The sequence below is a fragment of the Camelus ferus genome, chromosome 32 (assembly GCF_009834535.1).
Source record: "Camelus ferus isolate YT-003-E chromosome 32, BCGSAC_Cfer_1.0, whole genome shotgun sequence".
NCBI classification, from domain to species: Eukaryota; Metazoa; Chordata; class Mammalia; order Artiodactyla; family Camelidae; genus Camelus; species Camelus ferus.
Genome location: NC_045727.1, coordinates 9534491 through 9551989, shown reverse-complemented (window position 1 = coordinate 9551989; position 17499 = coordinate 9534491). Strand labels below are relative to the sequence as shown.

Sequence of the window (17499 nt, the reverse complement as noted above, 5' to 3'; positions counted from 1 at the left end):
TGAATTTCTCCGAACTACAGTGCATTCAGAATAGTAATGTGTGAAAATACAGAGGCTCTAACTATAAAGCATTCTTTTTAATAAAGGCCTCAACATATCATACAGTAAACATATTTGATGTTATGTAGGCTTTTACATATTCCATCAAATTTAAAGGAAGTCTTTTCATCTTTCTTTTTAGGAGTATAAACCACCAGGAACCCGTAAACTTCATAATATTCTTGGAGTAGAAACAGGATGACCTGATGGCGTCGTGCTGGGGAATCGGGCCATACAGTAGCTGACTACTTGAAGTTCAAAGACCTCATTTTAAGGATGTTTGATTATGACCCCCAAACTCAAATTCAACCTTACTATGCCCTGCAGCACAGTTTTTTCAAGAAGACAGCTGACGAAAGTACAAACACGAATAATAGCATGTCCACGAGCCCCGCCATGGAGCAGTCACAGTCTTCGGGCACCACTTCTGGTATGTCTTCAAGCTCAGGTCGGTTCTTTTGAGATTAATTAGGCTTTGACATGTTTACCCTTTTCTTTTCAAAGTGGGGGTTACTTTAAAGTGTTTTTAAGGTTTGTTAATGGGTAGGGAAGAACTATTTTCCTTAAATCTGTTCTTTGTGGGTAGTAAAAAAAAAAAAAAAAAAAAGTCACCTCCCCTGAAGCTCCAACACTTAGTTATATGTGTCAGTAAATGCTGCTTGGGAACAAAACCAAAATTTTAAATTGTTTTTAAAATGGAAATACTTGGTCTACATGCTTGAGTTTTCCCGATGTAACCAAACTTGGTTACATTTTAGTTCAGTGGTTGATGTGAAAGACCGCAGAGAATTGGATGCCTTTCTGGTATACTTTCGCATTAATAGAATTTTTTTTGGTGACACAGTTCCAGTTTTAATGGTACAGTTGCAGGATATGTACTTGGACAGAATTAGCTTTCAACTCACAAGGTGTGTTGTGCTGTGATACTTCAGGTGGATTGTCGGGGACGAGCAGCAGTGGGAGAGCCAGGTCGGACCCAACGCACCAGCACCTGCACAGCAGCGGGCACTTCTCCGCGGCTGTCCAGGCCATGGACTGCGAGACACACAGCCCGCAGGTGGGCCCTGGCACCGCCCTTCATCCCGTGCCCTGCCGTGCCTGGGGGGGCAGTACTGGGTGCGAGGTGTCTTCTGAATGATTGTGTCATTTACTCTTCAGGGCCGTACCTTCCTCGTTTATAAGGCATTCTAATTTATTTCTGACTGAAGAATCACATCCTTGTTTAGAAATAGCTCACATTTATTGAGCGCATACCAGCCATTGCTCCAAGTGTTTTTTCCGTGTTTATTCATTTACTGCGGCAGCATTTTGAGCCTCACACAGTGTGGATTTTCATGTTACATTGGGAACTGAGACTTCAGTGGGTTAAGTAACTTTCTGAGGCTCATCTTAATTACTGCACTCTCTGCCTCCTGTGACCTTTGATTATGGACAGGCCTACATTCTGAATCAGAATCTGATTCTGAATTGTAGTTTGATTTTCACCTCCATGTTGTTTTGTTTCATTTTTTGTTTGGAGGTTTTTTGTTTTTCAAACCTGTTAAAGAGGATCTAATTAAGTAAATTTTTTAAGGGGTGAAGCAGATGGTGGTAGTAAAAATATTCATTAAATACCGTTTGTAAAATACTAAGTTAATTCATGCTGAGTACTGCATAGCGGTGTTTTATAACAAGAGGCCAGTATATTATTTGATGAGTGAAATAAAACTGAAGTTGATGAACACCAGCCCTTGTCCCTGGTGCAGAAATCTGCATGTGCAGCTGTCTGCTCATGGTCACCGGCCTTCCTGGGCAAGCTTTCCTGGTTCTTCTGCCATCATCTCTCTCCCATTCTCTTTAATAATGGTTTCAAACCCTTCTTCTCCTCTCAGAAACCTTTGGTCTTGCCTCCTCTGTTCTCTCTCACTCATCACTGTGTAAGGAACAGCCTTACAAAAGGGACTCCTCACTGTGTGTCACCAGCCTCCGTTTGTCCTGTCCATGTCTCTCCTTGTCTGCAGCCCCTACTCATCCCCAGGTCTCCCGTCGGAAGCAAAACCTTGCCCTGGCCCATGTCTTTCTCGCCCCACATTTCTGCTTCCTGTGGGCTCTGTCTTGTCCCCCTTACCAGCTCCTCAGCTCGCCCCAGCTGGGCTGCCTCCCGGCTCCAAGAGCTGCTCCTGCAGTGTCACCAGTGGTTGTCACGAGGTGCCAGAGGGCACACGGTCACTTCGTTCTGTTCCTCACTCACATTGACAACACTGGCTTGCCCCTGCTCTTCGAAGCTCTCTCCTCCATCTTACTTGTCCCTTGTCCCACCCCATCCCACCCCCGCTGTCTCCTTTCTGGATTCTCCTCCTCCCACCCTGTGCCCCTCTCCCTCACATGACACACTTCCTGGTCACCTCACAGCTCTAACCAATGACGTAGCAACTGTCCTGAGGCACATCACTTAACATCTTTATTTCTGCCCTACATGTCACTCCTGAACCTCATGCCTTTATTTCTAATCATCTACTGTCAGTATCATTTGAAAGGCTCCACAACACGACACTCCAGATGCGGCCCATGAACAGCTGCCGTCATTTCCACGTCCACCACGCCCTCCTGCCCTTACCTGTTCTTGGTGCAAATGGCCCTGAACTCACCCTTTTGCTCAGGTCGTACACCTGGCGCTGGGGAGTTGATCCGGACTCCTCTCTCCCTCATGCCACAGCGAATCAGAGGGTGGAGAGCGTGTTCTGAATAGCCTGTGTGTGTTTTTATTCTCCCCACCTCACTTCACCCCCTTGCGACAACCATCTCTAGTTTATCTGATTAGAAAGACTATTCTGACTGGTCCTCCACCGTCCAGTTTCATTCACCAGTCTATCCCGTTCTCTTCTCTGAAGCCGAGTCAGTGTTCAGTCAAGCAGTCTGATCCAGTTCTTGGCCTCTCTGTTGTACTGAAAAAGAATTCAGACTCCTTAGGAGGGTTACCGTGGTTCCGGCGGTCCGGCCCCTACGCAGGCTGCTCGTCCTCCTCTCTGGTCTTACTGGATGCTCTTCACTTTTTGGAATATAAAATGTGTGTTCTCTCTCACGTTTCTCCCATTGTCTGCGCTAGCCTGGAGTGCTCCTTTCCTCTGTCCTTGCCTTGGTAACTACTGTGTATCCTGCAGGTCTTAAATATCACTGCCAAAGGCTTTCCCTGATTCTCTAGAACAACCTTCCTTCCTTCTTCCCTTTCTCCTTCTAAATACAGTTGATGCTGCAAACACACAAAACGATCCAGGGAGTAGTCCAAGCCACCTGGGCCCCCACCTGTGTGTAACAGATGTCAGTGTTGTGCCTTATTTGCCTCAGCTCTTTTCTCATTTAATTTTTGAATAGTTGATACATTCACATGGTTTAAATTAAACAAAAGAGGATTCAGTGAGCCGTCTTCCCTTCTGTGTCCTCTAGCCACCTAATTTCTAAATTAATGTTACTAGTTTTATGTATACTTTTTGAGATATTTTATACACATGCAAGCAAATACAAATACATATTCTTCACCTAACCTTTGTACACAGATGGTAGCGTACCATGCATACTGTTTCACATCTGGTTTTTTATTTTAACATGTTACACGTGTATTTAAAAAATTTATATGTATGTATATATTTATCTTTCTGTATCATTACATAGAGAGCTTTTTCATTTTTTTTAAGTCATAGTATTCCATTGTTTAGATATTCTGTAAGTCATATCAGTAGCTCATACTAGCTTATTTCAGTCTTTTCTTACTACCACAAATAATGCCATAATAAATAACCCTGTATGTAAATCATCCACACATGCAGTTTGTCTGTGATAAAAATTCCTGGATGTGAAATTGCTGGGTCAAAGAATAATGTGGTTTGTCATTTTGTTAGCTGTTGCCAAGTTGCCCTCCATGTAGTGTTACCAGTTTAGCTTCCCAGTAACAGAGTTCGGAGACACAGTCAGTGTGATCACCTTTGGAGAAGTCTGAAATGAAAAATGGTGCTGGACAGAGTATAGTTATATTTTGTTCATTTCTTCTTATGCATGAATTTTGAGTAGCTTTGTTAATTTTTTAAACTTTTTTAATTGAGTTATAGTCATTTTACAATGTTGTATCAAATTCCAGTGTAGAGTACAATTTTTCAGTTATACATGAACATATATACATTCATTGTCACGTTCTCTTTCGCTGTGAGCCACCACAAGACCATGTATATATTTCCCCTGTGAGTAGCTTCATAATTTAAAAACCATTAGTGTTTTCTGAGAACTTTCTGTTTTCTACTGGATTAGTTCAATAGTATTTCTGCAATTTTGATTCTGAGACCACCTTCATTGAGTAAATACTTAATGATCCGTGCTAGCTACTGTGCTAAAGACACAGTCTTTGCCTTCCTAGCACTTACAGTGACACAGTAATAAACAAAACCTAATGTAATAGAGAATAGCTGTTGTTGGCTGGACTATATTAATTCAAGTAGGGCCCAACTGATAACAGATCAGTAGACCCCCAAAATATGGTAGCTAAAGGAATAAAAGTACTCTTTTTTATGTAATAGTCCCTGAATGGGTATTCAGGTTAGGGGTGTGGCTCTCCCCCTACCATCCTGCGACTGCTGTCCCTGAGGGCCTAGTTGGTCTGCTGCCTCCAGCAGGCGAAGGACTTGGGAGGTAATTTAGGGGCCATATCTGGCCATGACATAGGGACTATTCATTCACATTCCTTTGACTAAAACAGTCACAACCGGCCATGGTCTTGTACAGGGAAGGCTAGTATATGGGGTGCAGTCATGTGCTCAGGAAGAAGAATATGTTTTTTGAGGACAACTAGTAGCCTGTGCTGCAGAAGTTGGGGCAGCATTAGCCGTGGTGGTGAGGGGAGACTTCTGAAACTGAAAGGGTGTGGAAGAAGCATGCAAGCAGAAATTAGAAATCAGAGCATTCTAGGCAGAAGGGAACAGTAAGTACAAATACCCTGAGGCATTTGAAAGATTCTGACCAGGTGGAGGAATAGAAGGAAGACCCTGTATAGTCAGAGCCCAGGTGGCTGGAGGGAAAAGGTTGGAGAGATAAGCATTGTATAGATTGTGCAGATGGCACATGGGTTTTGGATTGTTCTGTTTATCCATTCATTCACTGGTGGACACTTAGGTTCTTTCCATGTTTTTGCTATTGTAAATAATGCTATAGTTAACATGGGGGTACATGTATCTTTTGAAGATAGTATTTTGTTTTCTTCAGATAAATACCTAAAGTAGGGTTGCTGGATATGGTTGTTTTGTTTTTAATTTTTTGATGAACCCCCATACTAGTTTCCACAGTGGCTGCACCAGTTAATATTCCCACCAACAGTGGGGATTCCCTTTTCTCCACATCCTTGCCAACACTTGTTATTGTTGTCTTTTTGATAATAGCCGTTCTAACAGGTGTGAGAGGATAACTTGTCATGGTTTTGATTTGCATTTGCCTGATATTGATGGTGTTGAACATCTTCTTTTGTACCTGTTGGCCATCTGTATGTCTTCTTTGAAATATGTCTATTCAGATCTGCTCATTTTTTAATTGGATTGTTTGGGTTTTTGCAGTTGAGTTTTATGAGCTCTTTATATATTTTGGATACTGGCCCCTTATCAGAGACACGATTTACAAATATTTTCTCTGATTCAGTAGGTCGCTTTTCATTTTGTTGGTTCCTTTGCTGTGCAGTAGTGTTTTAGTATGATATAGTCTCATATTGCTTATTTTTGCTTTTGTTGCTTTCGCTTTGGTGTCAGATTCAAAAAATCATCACTAAGACCTGTGTCAAAGAGCTTACCACCTATGTTTTCTTCTAAGAGTTTTATGATTTCAGGTCTTAGGTTCAAGTCTTTAACCATTTTGAGTTAATTTTGGGGTTTGATACCAGATAGTGGTTGAGTTTCATTCCTTTGTATAGCTATCTAGTTTTCCCAACACAGCTTGTTGAAGAGACTGTCCTTTCTTCATTGTATGTTCTTGGTTCCATTATCATAAGTTAATTGACCATATATGTGTGGGGTTGTTTCTGGGTTCTCTTTTCTGTTCCATTGATCTATGTGTCTGTTTTATGCTATACTATACTGTTTTAGTGACTATAACTCTGTATTATAGTTTGAAATCACAGAGCATGATGCTTCCACCTTTGTTGTTCTTTCTCAAGGTTGCTCTGGCTATTAGTGGTTTTTTTGTGGATTACAAATTTTAGAATTATTTGTTCTCTATTTTTTTAAAAAAGACCACTGGAATTTTGCCATAGGGATTGCATTGACTCTGTAGATTGCTTTGGGTGGTTTAGACATTTTAACAACATTGATTCTTGCCATCTGTGAGCATGGACTATCTTTCCATTTATTTTGTTTTCTATTTCTTTTATTAGTGTCTTGTTTTCAATATACAGGTCTTTCACTTCCTTGGTTAAATCTATTTCTAGGCATTTTATTCTTTTTGATGCCATTGTAAATGGGATTGTGTTCTTTCTCTGTTTGATATTTCCTTATTAGTGTACAGAAATGCAGCAGATTTCTGTTACTGATTTCGTACCTGCAACCTTACTGAATTCATTTATTAGTTCTAACAGGTTTTTGATGGAGTCTTTATAATATCATGTCATCTGCAAATAGTGACCGTTTTACTTCTTCATTTCCAATTGGGATGCCTTTTATTTCCTTTTCTTGCCTAACTTGGATTTGTGCTTTTAAAAAAGAATTATTCTTCCTATTCTTTGGTGAGTGGTTTGGAAAAAGGCAAGGATGGAAGACGGGAGTTGATTGAGTTAGGAGGCTGTTTTGTTAGTCTGGGCAAGAGATGGTAGTGGCCTCATCTAGGGTCAGGTTTTGGAAATGGAGAAGAGAGGCCAGGCTGGGCTCTGGCTTGGAGGTGGCTTCAGTAGTGCTCGCTGGCTGTCTGAATGGAGGGTTGGTCACGCCGCTGGATGAGTAGTAGGGCTTTTATCAAAAAAGGAAAGATGGAGAGGGGAGGGGCTTTAGGGGGACAGTAAAGAATTCCTTTGTGACCCATAAGAAATATTTACGCTCTGGCCCTTTCCAGAAAAAGTTTGCTGACGCCTGGCATAAGCAGTGCTCCCAAGGAAAGAAGGTGGCCAGTAAAATATATGAGCCTGTTTATGGGTATAACTTGCTGAAGATTTCATAGTAAAATGTTTTTACCCTTGAACGTATTTGGAAGTTTGTGTTACAGAACTATCTAACACATTAAAGTTTCAAAACCCTCTAATTAATGTAAATGCTAGTGTTGTAGCCTTTCATTGAAGATTGAAACTTGGCAGCGGTTCTCTGAATAAATCCTCTTAAAATCTGTTCTTCCAGGTGCGCCAGCAATTTCCTGTTCCCCTTGGTTGGTCAGGCACTGAAGCTCCCACACAAGTCACTGTTGAAACTCATCCCGTTCAAGGAACAGCCTTTCATGTAGCCCCTCAACAGAATGCATTGCATCATCACCATGGAAACAGTTCCCAGCACCACCATGGACAATGAGCCTTGGGTAACCGGACCAGGCCAAGGGTCTACAGTTCTCCAACAAATAGCTCCTCTACCCAGGATTCTATGGAGGTTGGCCATTGTCACCACTCCATGACATCCCTGTCCTCCTCAACTACTTCTTCCTCCACATCTTCCTCCTCTACTGGCAATCAAGGCAGTCAGGCCTAGCAGAACCGCCCAGTGGCTGCTAATACCTTGGACTTCAGACAGAATGGAGCTATGGACGTTAATTTAACCATCTGCTCCAATCCCGCCAAGAGACTGGCATAGCTGGACATCCAACGTACCAGTTTTCTGCTAATACAGGTCCTGCACATTACCTGACTGAAGGACATCGGACAATGAGGTAAGGGGCTGACAGAGAAGAGTCCCCCATGACAGGAGTTTGTGTGCAGCAGAGTCCTGTAGCTAGCTCGTGACTAAATTGAAACGAGTTTGTTTCTTGTGTGTTTTTATAGAAATGGTGTTTTTTTCCAAAAAACAAAGTGCAAAGCTGCTTGAATCAGAAGGAGATTAACAACACTCATCCGCTACAAGAGGGCAAAGCTGACTTTTTTTTTTTAACTTGAAAAGATTGCAAAGGGACAATGAAGTTTTTAAAAGAGCCATGTCCAAACCCATCTTCATGGATAGCTCAGAGGTGTCCTCTTTTTGCCTCCTTCATTTTAACCTGCTACATCCCAGTCATAGTGGGGTTTTTTGTCTTTCTATTCCACAAAATTTACTGTTCCGATGTTGGTCTTGATCAGTTGCCAACTAATTTTAAAATAAAAGGCACTGCACATAATTTGCATAAAGGGCCCCAAGAGGGTGTTTTTTTTCCTCCTTTCTGTTTTTCTTTTTTTTCTCCCCATTTTTGTTTTGTTTTTGTTTTATTTCGGGGGGGGAACGTTTGGATTTTTAAGTCCTCCAAACACACTTGGGCACGGAAACGCAGTCCTGTCAGGAAGAGGGACCTCCAGCTCACACAACATCCATCACCTTCAGCTGTATGGAAGGGATGGTGGTATTGGCATTTGTAAGACACAGTAAGCCTGTCTGTCCTTTTATTTATGCGAGTTGGGATTAGCAGCAATATTATCAGAAGACATTTCCCATTATAATTGGGCCATTTACAGAAGAACACGAGAAATTTAGCTTGTCTTGTTTAGGTGAGGTGTGTATAATGGGTCTTCCTGCTTTCTTGCTGTGCAAGAAGCCTACTAGTCAAATGGGTGGGAAACAGATTTCTGATTTCTTCGGTCCCTGAAAGAGTTCAGGTGTGTTTTGAGTGAAGGGTGATTTTATTAAATCAGAAAGGAGTGGACTGTCCAGCTGACCATGGACAGTGTAATGGCCTTAGCTCGGGTGTCTTGAGCCAGAAGCAGGTTGAGAAAGAATTAGAGCACAGAGATATTTTAAGAGCCATTTGAGGCTGGACATCATGTTTTCAATCTGTTTGTGTGAAACCTCCACCAGGAGCTTCAATATTGTGAAACACACATTCAGGATCTTGCTAGAAGAATTAATGAACTAATTTCAGTGAACGGTATTTTGTACCGTGATTTTAAAGACCTTGGGTATTGTGTGTGATGTCAGTGAGCTGCTGCAGCACCGTGGCAATGAGTGTGTTTTGGTGGGCCATCGCCAGACCGCAGCCATCTATTAAAATCTGTTGACCTCCTTGCAGGGGGAAGGGGGATTACTTCAGGCTGGGCCGTGGCTCTGACATGCCCGTGAGGAAGCCGCAGGTGGTGGAAGCGCTGAGTGGAAAGAAGATTGTGCACATGGACTTCAGGGTCCTGCACTGCCTGGCGGTCACTGATGCAGGGCAGGTAAGTGAAATCTTGGCAAGTCTTTGTTGTTTCAGAAGTGCAGCTTGTGAGGAAAGGAGGTGAGTCCTGGTTCTTGAACCAGGAGGGCTGGGTTGGTCCATTGGGTTCTTGTGTACACCTGCCCAGGAGCCAGGGTGAGTAGAGGCACCCAGGAAGGAGGTGCTGACTGACGCAGGTCCCACTCAAGTGTCTTATGGGGAGATATATATATGTACTTCATGTCAGAAGTTAAGTTATCCTTGACAGGTGTTCCTCATTCTTCTGCCATGGGAGGCCATGGGCAGGCAGGCTTGTGGGTGACATACTTTTAAATTCATTTCTGACAATGAATCAGCACACTGTGCTTCAATCAAAATGAATTAAAAATGAATATACTTTCTAATTCTGTAAAGCCAAGAAATGCATTACTTGAAAAGTGAACATATTATTTTTGATCACTTTTCTTCGCAAAATAAAGGAAGAAATTAGTTATTGCATTTAGTTAAAGAGGAAAACCTCCCTGCTTCCTGTAACAGAACGAAATAGATGAATGAGTTCAGTGGGTTAATATTAAGTAAAAACTCATCTGTAGTCATTGGCAAGAATTTTGAAATAAACTTAAAGAAAATTTTCTGAAATGTTGAAAAATTCTGCCCCTCCCCCAACAGGTATATGCTTGGAGTGACGATGACCATGGCCAACAGGGCAATGGTACGACCACAGTTAATAGAAAGCCCACACTCACGCAAGGCTTAGAAGGCCAGAAGGTCACACGAGTGGCCTGTGGGTCTTTGCACAGCGTGGCATGGATGACGGTCGATGTGGCAACACCCTCTGTCCACCAGCCCATCCTCTTCCAGACTGCGAGGGACCCTTAGGTGCTTCCTATTTAGGTAACACAGATTGTGTTTTATATGAGACCCTTCCATACGCCGCACTGGTGTCACAGATTGGACATTTAACAGCACTCCTGGGTCAGAGGCTTTAGCGCTGTGTGAGCTGCATGCTGAACCAAAGCCACAGACTCATCACAGTGCACTGTGCTGGGATTCCTGCTGGGATGAAAACTCAAGAAGGAGCTAGAATGTAGGTTCTTGTATTATGACCAGGCCGGCTCTAGCTATGCTGTGCACCTTTGCCAACTGCTTAGTGCAGGCACCGTGCTGGGCCGCGTGGTGTTTTCAGCAGCTCTATTCAGGTGTAATCAACACGCAATAAGCCGCATGTATTGAAAGTGTCATTGCCACCAGCTGTGACACGTGTGCACCTGTGAGAGCAGCACCACGGTCAGGATAATGAACTAACACACACACCACGTTGAGCTTCCTTGTGCAGCTTCACGGCCCATCCCTGCCTCCCACAGCCACTGACTGCCTTCCTGTCACTGTAGATCAGCTGGCCTTCTTAGAGTTTTACATAAATGAAATTATACAGTTTGTACTCTTTTCTTAATCTCACTTTTTTCACTCACTGTAATTATTTTGAGATTCATCCATGTTGCATCAAAATTTCATTCTTTTCAATTGTTGAATATTTTATTTATGGGTGCACTGCAGTCTGTTCCTCCATCTGCCAGTTGACGGACTCGGGTTGTTTCCAGTTTGGGGGCTGTACAAACAAAATTGCTGGGAACGTTTGTGCACAGGTCTCACGAGAACCTGCACTTGCACTCCTCTAGGGTAAGGGCCTGGAGAGGAATGCCTGGATCACAAAGTAGGTGCATGTTTATCTTCTTAAGACACCTACAAACTGTTTTGCAAAGGGCTTGTTCCAAAGCTCCTCCATATTTCTGTCTGTACGTGGCATGGCCAGTCTTTAATTTTAGCCTTTCTTACAGCTGTGTAGCGGTATCTCATCGTAGTTTTACTTTGCATTTCCCTAATGACTTATGAAGCTGAGCGTCTTGCTTATTTACCATCCAAATATGTTTTCTGTTGAAGTGTCTGTTCATATCTTTTGCCTGTATTTAAACCTAGGTTGTTTGTTTGTTTATTATTGAATTTTGAACATTGTTTATGTATTCTAGGTATAGGTCTTTCATCAGATATATGATTTTCATATATTTTCTCCCAGTATGGCTTGTCTTTTCATTCTCTTAGGTGAATTTTAAAGGGCAGAAAATGTCAATTTTGATAAAGTCCAGTTGATCCATTTTTATCTTTTATGGATTGTACTTTGGGTGCTGTGTCTAAACAGCCTTGCCTAACTCAACATCATAAAGATTCTTTTCCTGTGTTTTCCTATGAAAGTTCTGTAGTTTTTGCTATTTAGGCATATGCTTGAACTTGAGTTACATTTCATACATGGTATGAGGTATGGGTTGAATTTTATTCATTTATTTTTGGTGAAGGGATATTTGGTTGTTTCAGTTGCATTTGTTGACGAAAACTGTTGCTTCTCTACTGAAAGAATTTGCACTTTTGTCGACAATCAGTTGTCATGTATGTGTGGATCTGTTTCTGGATTCTCAGTTCTGTTTCATTGACTTATTTTTGTGTTATGATGACAACACCCCATTGTCTTGATTACTGTAGCTTTATAACAGACTGAATTCGGGCTTTGCTAATTCTTTAGCTTTGTTGTTTTTAAAATATGTTTTGGGTATTCTAGGCCCTTAGCATTTTCCATGCAACTTTTAGAATCAGCTTGTCAAGTTTTATAAAGTAGCCTACCTGGGATTTTGATTGCATTGAATGTAGATCAGTTTGGGACAGCTTCACAGTGTTGAATCTTCCACCCCATGAATGTAGTATTTCTCCCCATTGGTTGAAATCTTTACTATTTCTCAGCAGTGTTTTGCAGTGTCAGTGTACAGGTATTGCGTATCTTTTGTTATATTTACTCCTAAGTGTTTCTTATTGCTTATCCTGTTATAAATGATTTGGGTGTTCTATATTCCACATCTCTGGTTCTCTTCTTGAACATATGTAATACAGATATAATAAGTGTTTTAAGTTGCCTGCTGATTGTAAGATATGTGTTAAAATTTTGTTTTATTCTTTGCTATTATCTAGAAATGTTCAAGTTGCTCTTTGCTAGTGTGTAGAAACAGAATTGCTCTTTTTAAGGACATTTGGAATATTTCTAGTTTTTGGCTATCACAGATAAAACCTGCTATGGATATTCATGTGCAGCATTTTGAGTCAGCCTTCCATATTTTGAATAAACCCCTCTTGGTTTTGCTGCTTTTTGTTTCTTTGATTTTTCTCTGTTGTTTATCTGTTTTCAGTTTATTGGTTTATAGTCTCATCTTTATCCTTGCTTTATGTTTATTTTGTATTCCTTTTCTAGTTTGCTGAGGTGAGAGTTGAGATCATTGACTGTAAGACCTTTTTCTCATGTAAACGTTCAGTGCTGTGAATTTCCCTCTCACCACTGCTTTAGCTGCATGTCTCTGGTTTTGGTATACTGTATTTTCTTTTTTATTCAGTTTTTTTTATTAAGTTTTTTCAAAGAGCAAGCTTATGGTTTCCTTGATTTTCTCCATTGTTCTTCTGTTTTCTATCTCACTGATCTCTGCTCTGATGTTTATTAGTTCTTTTTGTCTAAGATGCTTAGGTCATTGGCTCAGGATCTTCCTACTTTTCTAAGTAGACAGTTACTTTTCTTAATTAGTTGAGTGCTTGACTGATTACCCTCCTTATCCCTTTGCTGTGAAATTTGTGCTTTAAAATCATATTTCTCTGATATTAATATAGATCATGTGATATAATAACATTTCTTTTGATCAATGCTATATAGTATGTAAACCATGGTATTCCATATACCGTGATGAACTATTGTGTATCTGTCTTTTCCATTCTTTTACTTTCAACCTATTTGTCTCTATGAGTATTTCCCTATTTGTTTTTTATTACTTCTAGCTGTTCATTGTTCTCTTTCTTTTTCTGCCTTCCTTTGAATTAGTTGTTCTTTATGATTTTATTTTTCTTCTTTGTTTTCTTTGAGATCTAACTTGTGTTATTTTAGTGACTGCTTTAGGATGTGTATCATGTGCATGTGACTTATCCTAGTGATACATATAGTAAACAAAAGTGGCCCATTCTTCCTTCCCGACCTTTGTGCTGTTGTTGTTATATATTTCTGTGTGTGTTGTAAACTTGATAGTATTTTTTTGCACATTAGTTTAAGAAAAGAATGTCTCTGCATTTGCTCACGTGGTTACCTTTTCCGGTGCTCTTCATTCCTCTGTGGAGACCCTGCTTCCATCTGGCATCGTTTTCCTTCTCATTGAAGGACTTCCCTTGTTATGTCTTGTAGTTCAGATCTGGGGTTCATCCTTTCAGCTTTTTATGTCTGAACTAGTCATTGTTTTGCTCTGTGTTCACAGTATACTTTATCTGGGTATAAAATTTGGAGTTGACATTGTTTTCACTGAGAATTTGCTGTCATTCTTATCTTTGCTCTTCTGTACCTAACACGTCTTTTATCTCAGATGACTTTTCAGATTTTCTCTTGATTTTCCTGGTTTTTACCTTCATGGTTTGTGTACCTGTAGTTCATTATGCTTCTTGGATCTTTGGGTTTATGATTTTCATCAAATTCGGAAATTTTTCAGTCATCGTTTCTTCAAAAAAATTTTTCCTATACCTTTCTCTCTCCTGTCTTTTGGGAGGTCTAGTTTCACGTATATTAGGTCTCTTGAAATTATCCCACAGATAACTGACGCTTTGTTCATTTTTAAACTTTTTTTCTGTATTTCATTTTGGATAGTTTCTATGCCGTATCCTCAAATAAACTAGTCTTTTCTTCATTTTCTAATATACTGTTAATGTTACCAAACTATTTTGGTCTCAGACATTGTAGCTTCCTCTCTAGAGTTTTTTTTTTTTAAGAGTTAAAACTCAGTCACCTATTAACTCTTTGTTTTTATTGAAGTTTAGTCAAAGTTACTACTTTAAATTGTTATTTATTTATTTTTTTTTCAATGGAGGTCCTGAGAATTCAAGCTGGAACCTCATGCATTTTAAGCATGCACTCTACTGCTAAGTTATACCCGTCACCCCCATCCTCCTCTAGAAATTTGATTTGGGTGTTCTTTCTTCCATGTCTCTGATTCTCTTCTTGAACATATGTAATACAGATATAATAAGTGTTTTAAGTTGCCTGCTGATTGTAAGATACATGTTAGCTCTGGATTGTTCAGATCTATTGATTTTCCTTATTTCTGAATTACAGATATTTTGCTGCCTTTCTGCCCACCTGGTAACTTGTAGTTAGATGCTGTACATTGTAAATTTTACTCTGAATGTTTCTGGAGATTTTTGTATGTCTATAACTAAGTTACTCTGAAGTAGTTTGATCACTTTGGATCTTGGTTTGGATTTGTTAAGTGGATTCAGACCTGATGTTAGTCTGGGACTAGTTGTTCCGCACCACTGGGTGTTCTACTCAGTGCCTGGTGAACGGTGAGGTCTTCCCACCTGGCTGATGGGAGCAGGCACCATGCTGGGTCCTCTGTGCCCTCCCAGCTGGCGCGCCCCAGCACAGTCCTTCCCTGCAGTTGGTTCTTTGGCTTGGGGCAGTGCCCTCTCATGTAGGCACCCATCAGCTTCTGCTGCACCCTCAGCTGGGCTGGGGAGGGGGGCACATGCATGTCTCCAGGGGCTCTCTGGGCAACTCTCTCCTCTCGTGTCCTGTCCTGTGAGCTTGGGCCACATCAGACTCCCTGGCTCTGAGCTCTGCCTCCTGTGCCCACAGAGACCACTGGGTTCCTCCTGGTGCCTTCCCTCTGCTGAGGTCTGGGAACCCTCAGGGCAGTGAGCTGGAACATGTGTCCACTAGGACTGTGTACTGTGAAATCTTGTCTTTTCACTGTTGCTTTGGATTCCTGTTTGTCTTGGATTTCAGTGACAGGTAAACACACATAGTTGTTGTGGTAGTGTTTTCACAGATGATGTATGTGCAGCTGAATTGCTGTAAGTACATTCTGCAGGGGGACTTACATCTTTTAGCAGTTACAGTGAGCCTCTGCTGAGAGTAGCTTCTTTAGAGAAGTATAGTATTTTTTAACTCTGAAAGATAATAATGAACCTGATACTTAATCTGTGAAAAATGGAAAATGCATACTGTAATGTGTTTTACAAATTACGAGTCAGATTACAAAAATGGAGCAAACTGTAGTCTTAAGAATTGAACCCAAACTTTATTTTTCTTTTTCAGGTGTGCCTTCAGATGCTGATTCTTCTGTTGCCAGTAATAAAATCAGTGGTGCAAATAATTCTAAACCAAATTGCCCTTCTCTTGCCAAGATTCTCCTGTCATTAGATGGAAATCTGGCCAAACAGCAGGCCTTATCTCACATACTGACAGCCCTGCAAGTCACATGTGCCAGGTAGGCTTGTTTGCTGACTTTTGAAATCCCACAGTTATGTGAGTCTAGGAGAATGTTAGGCTATCATCTCTAAATATTGTGAATTTTAGGTCAGATACCCTTTGGTGAATGATGGTATCTTTGTGCTTTCTTGAATGAAGTTGAAATATAAATTAGAAAATCAAGTTAAAGAACATTTTCATTATTCTTTATGGCCAATAACCTCTAAACTTATTTGGGGGGTTGAAAGGAAGAATTGGTTGGTACTGATAAACAGTAAGGTTTCAGGCCCTTGTCCTCCCCTTCAGTCTTGATAAGGCAGAGTTTTGCCAGTGTTACCTTTTCTGTCCTTCTGCTCCTGTTTTCTCACAGCCTGAGGAAGTGGCCCATCTGTCCATGTCCGTGTATCCTTGCAATGGGCCTGATGAATAGAAAGAAACACTCACACAGGAACCTGACTCAGTTGTTGAAGGATGCTCTGTCCTGGCTGCCTTGTGTGAGGCGCCTGTGGTATTTGGGTTTCACTAAGCACAGAATTACCCCCGACCTCCACCTCCTCCACCAGCCCAGGGAGGTTTCACAGGGCCAGATGCTTGTTCTGCTTGGATTTTTATGTTAGCAGTTTCTCTCCTGTCATCACTTTGGTCATTCAATAAATAAGGTCAAGTCTGAATACTTTAGCTTTTAGCGAGGGGCTACATAGTAATAACATTGTTTTTTTTTTTTATAAAACTCTTTTATACTTATTCTATTAAAGTGAGTGCTGTGGTGAGTGCTTGTCCTGCCCCGACCCTGCTGCCCCGTGGTGGTGAAGGGCAGCTTCCCAGGCCTGGCTCTCTCTCCTGACAGAAATGCCATGGTTGGGGACTTGATGCCAGTCGACATGGTCACCCTGGTGGAGTGTCCCTCATTCTCTTCCTCGGCACCCCCTTCCCACATGTCTACCATGGCCAATCCCATGAATGGAGAAGAATGTGTGCTGGCTGTTGATACTGAAGACAGGCTAGATCCAAATCCATGGCAAGAAAAGAGAGGGGAGGTAAAAGCAGGTGGTAGAGCAATGAAGCAATCTTAGATCAGGAAGGGAAAGGCAGCTGATTACTAGCTTATTGTATAGTATATGAAAAAGGATACAGATGAATAGTCAGATGAAGAGGTGCACAGGAGGATGTTCTGTAAACGTCTGTGAGGTCAAGGTGGTAGGTGGTCTTGTTGAAATCGTCTGTGTCTTTACTGATTTTCTATCTACTTGTTCTATCAGCTGTTGCAAGTTGGGTTTTGAGATCCCAGCTGTCACTGTGTATTTGTCTCCTTTTGACATTTCTGTCAGTTTTTTCTTCACGTGTTTTGGGTCTTTGTTATTAGGTGTGCATATCTTTGTAATTGTTATATTACTGATGTTTGACCCATTTTTCACTGTGAAATGTCTCTTTGTCTCTATTAACATTTCTTGAAGTCTGTTTTGTGTTATGTTAGTGTAGCCACTCCAGCTCTCTTAATGGTTCCTGTTTTCCTGGTAGATCTTTTTCCATCCTTTTACTCCCAACCTTTTATGTCTTTGAGTCTAAAGTTTGTCTCTTGTTATGCACCTTTTATTTAGTTAGATCTTGCTTTTTTTAATCCAGCCTGCTAGTGTTTGTCTTCTGGTTGAGATGCTTAGGCCATTCACACTTAATGTAAGTATAGATGTGGTTGGATTTACATCTCTTAGTATGTGTGTATTTGGGGATGTTTTTATTTTGCCTTCATTTTTGAAGGATAGTTTTGCTGGATATAGCATTCTTAGTTGATAGATTTTTTTCCTCTTAATCACTTTAAATTTGTCACCATGCTGGTTTCCTGTGTTCATTGT

The 17499-nt window shown here is 41.0% G+C and overlaps 1 pseudogene; it reads left to right on the top strand.

The window, feature by feature from the left end:
- Positions 1 to 127: 127 nt before the first annotated feature.
- On the top strand, positions 128 to 7975 carry LOC102505012 (annotated as a pseudogene).
- Positions 7976 to 17499: the final 9524 nt, after the last annotated feature.